Genomic DNA, 3,474 nt, shown 5'->3' on the forward strand with positions numbered 1-3,474 from the left:
ATGCCTCTGTCCAGTTTTGATCAAACCCTTCATCGGACGGTCATCCGATGTCCGATCGTGCTAATTTTTGGAGGAGAGCTTCAATACTACTTAAACTTCAAATCCAACGGTGGAATTATGCATCTGATCTCTCTAAGTCAGCACAATTACTACGTCAAAACCCTAATTGACTGAGTCAGATAGAAACCTTGAGTTTTATTCAAATTCAGCCGTGCTTCATATCTCATGTAAACTCTATAAAAGGAGATCATATTCCATCAAAAGGGGAACATGTTCTAGAGCTTAGTAGAAGCATTCTTTCTTCTCTCTTTAGTTTATTAAGGTTTTCTCTAGTTTTCTTTGCTTGCATTAGTGAGATTTAAATTTATAGATTCAATGTTTAGGTTTAATCTTTTTATGTAATGCAATTCAAGTTCAAGCTTCAAGTTCAAGTTTCAATGTTTTTAGATTCATTTTTTTCTAGGTCTAGCAATTGCAGATTTATATCATTCTAGATCTAGATCTAGTTGTTAGGGTTGGTTGAGATTTGAATCGTTTGTTCAATTCGCAAGTAAGTAACCTTCTTTATTAATCTTCTCTCCTCCCTCCATTCCCGCTTCTATCTACCCCTCCATATTCTTAATTTTGGATTTACTTTCAGCATTATTTATTGTTCTCCCTTCCCCTGGATCCTTGATCAAAGATGCCTACAGTCGTGCCTCTTTTTGGTTAAGGCTTCCTTTTCCTTTTATTGCTTTGTTTATTGCTTTGTTATTTATTTTCAGTTATTTACTTTCTGCCTATTCATTCATCATCTCGGACCACATAACCGGAGCAAGCCTACAGTCGTGCCTCTGCTTCTGGTGACGGGTGGTGTTGCATCTGCATTTTAGCTATTTTCTTTTCTTTTTATTGCTTTGTTTATTGCTTTGTTATTTACTTTCTGTTATTTACTTTCTGCCTATTCATTCATTATCTCGGACCACATAACCGGAGCAAGCCTACAGTCGTGCCTCATACGGTGACGGGTGGTGTTGCATCTGCATTTTAGCTATTTCCTTTTCCTTTTATTGCTTTGTTTATTTCTTTGTTTATTGCTTTGTTATTGTTCGCATTTTTTTTCCTGTCTTTTATTTATGCATTGATTGTGTTTAATTTATTTTCCGTTTCAATTCGATTGCATTAGACATATAGATTATGATCGTTTAGTTTAGTTAATTAGTTAACAAAAATTGAATCATTCCACTCTCGCATTACTATTAAGAAGTTCAATTCTAAGTGGCATATCTCCTTGAGATCGACCCGTTAGCTACACGATACCGTGCACTTGCGGTTACTTTTAATATTCACAAACAAGTTTTTGGCGCCGTTGTCGGGGAGGTATTAGTCCACTTTGTTTTTCTAATTCTTAGGTAAATCGAAGTGATTTAAAAATAAAAAAATAAAATTCAAAGATATTACTCTTAACTTGAGTAGAAACAAAAACGTATAGTAGTCCCCACTCTCTCTGCAGAATCCCCGGGATTCGATTGTAGGTGGCTCCGAAGACTATACGGATTCCCTTCTTGATCCAAACCTATAAGCGCTCAGCTATACGGCAACCTTACAGCTTTGGAATCATTGTTTCAATCTTTGTGGTGGGAAATTCATTACTTTCCTTTCGTTTTTGTTATTTTCTTTTCTTTTATTCTTTAGTACTTTATTTATTTTTTTATTTATAAAAAAAATCTCATTCTTTCATAAGAACCATTAATTGCATTAAGTAATTAGTGCATGTGTGTCTGGACTCGTGATTCTACAAATAGAATTGTCCGAGTGTCTACCTTGACCATGGAAGGTCTACCTCCACCGCCTCCACCTAAGAGTCTTAGGGATAGATTTTATCCTACCCGATCTACACAACCTTCCTGTATACGTTTACCTGAAGTGAGGGGTAATAATTTTGAGCTCAAATCTCATTATCTATCTATGTTACCCCAATTTCATGGGCTACCTGATCAAGATGCATATTTGTTCCTTAGGGAGTTTGAGGAGGTTTGTGACCTTATGAAGGTACAACAACTTGCGATGATCTTTGTAAGACTACGGTTTATTACCTTTGCATTAAAAGACCAAGCCAAAAAGTGGCTTTATAGCTTACCTAGGGATAGCATTATCACATGGGAACAATTTACTGTCCTATTCTTGAAGAAATTCTTTCCTTTCTCTAAGACGAATAAAATAAGAAATGATATTCTTCAATTTCGTCAAAAACCCAATGAGTCATTTGCTAAGGTAATGGAGAGATTTCAAAGCCTTCTCCAAGAATGCCCTCACCATGGTATAGAATTATGGCATTTATGCCAAATAATTTATGAGGGTATCGATTACCAAATAAAGCAACTTTTGGAATCAATGTGCCCCACAGGATTTACATCATTCACTGATGATTCCGAAGCTTGGAATTTTCTTTTAGACCTAGCAGATAGAACTAGAGAATGGGAGTCAACCCAAGAGTCTGAAAGGACTACTATGGGATATTTTGTTGATAGCCAAGTTCATAAGGAAGTACAAATAGATAACATTTTGAAAAAGTTACAGACTTTGGTAGTTAAAGCTGCACCACCAAGTCAAGCACATTTTATTGACAAATCAATTGCTATGTGTGCATGGTGTCAGTCTCCTACACATGTAATTGAGAAATGCCCTAGCTATTCGGGAGGCCAACATGAAAATGTCAGAGCGATGTTTCCAAACCCGTACAGTAACACGTACTGTAACATCCAGCCCAAACCTAACCCGGACACCCTTTTTATTTTGGGATAAAGAAAGACTTGTTTGATATTAGACCTTAAAGTTGGACTTTAGTTTCAATATTATTATCTTTGAAAACCTTAGGAAGCCATGTCAGACCTTTCCCTTAGGGTAGATTTGTAATGTTTGGCCTTATCCTACCTTGGCCCGGCCCGGGACCTGTTATGTTTGTAGGTCTGAAAACCCGAAGTGGGGGAAATGAGACTTGTGGACCCTTTTGGTTGATGATTGGTGTCGAAACCCAAGCCCTTGGACATTGACGATGACGCCCCTCACTTGAGGGCATTGTCAGTGTTAGTTTTGAATCTGCGCACCGAAGAGGGGTGAATTAGTTGAAATACCAAATGAACAACTGTGCTCAATCCGAATATATTTCCTGAAACTAGACTTCTTGGTGGACTTGTAGGAGAAAACCCCACTCAATTTGACCCCATATAGCCCTCCAAAACCCATGTCCGAAGTTGCTGAACTATGTCTGGCAAATCCTGCTTGCGCATCGAAGGTGAGCTTTTTTGGTGGACCTAATGACCTCCCATGATTGATCCAAAAGTATTTCTGGAAACTATACTTCTTGATTGACTTGTAGGAGAAAACCTCACTCAATTTGACCTTGTATAGCCCTCCGAATCCCTGTTTGAAGTTGCTGAACTATTTCTGGATTTTCTGCTGAAACCTGTTACCTGTTTTGGTCGATCCTTTTGG

At 37.7% G+C, this 3,474-nt stretch overlaps 1 non-coding gene across 1 annotated transcript; it reads right to left on the reverse strand.

Moving 5' to 3' along the window:
* Positions 1-2,196: 2,196 nt before the first annotated feature.
* Positions 2,197-2,303, reverse strand: LOC148998958 (small nucleolar RNA R71). The gene has a single exon (XR_016171077.1). It is a non-coding gene; the product is annotated as a small nucleolar RNA R71 (small nucleolar RNA).
* Positions 2,304-3,474: the final 1,171 nt, after the last annotated feature.

This window comes from Hakea prostrata, unplaced genomic scaffold, assembly GCF_041222555.1.
Source record: "Hakea prostrata isolate BN-2017 unplaced genomic scaffold, UWA_Hpros_2 contig_83, whole genome shotgun sequence".
Taxonomy (NCBI): Eukaryota; Viridiplantae; Streptophyta; class Magnoliopsida; order Proteales; family Proteaceae; genus Hakea; species Hakea prostrata.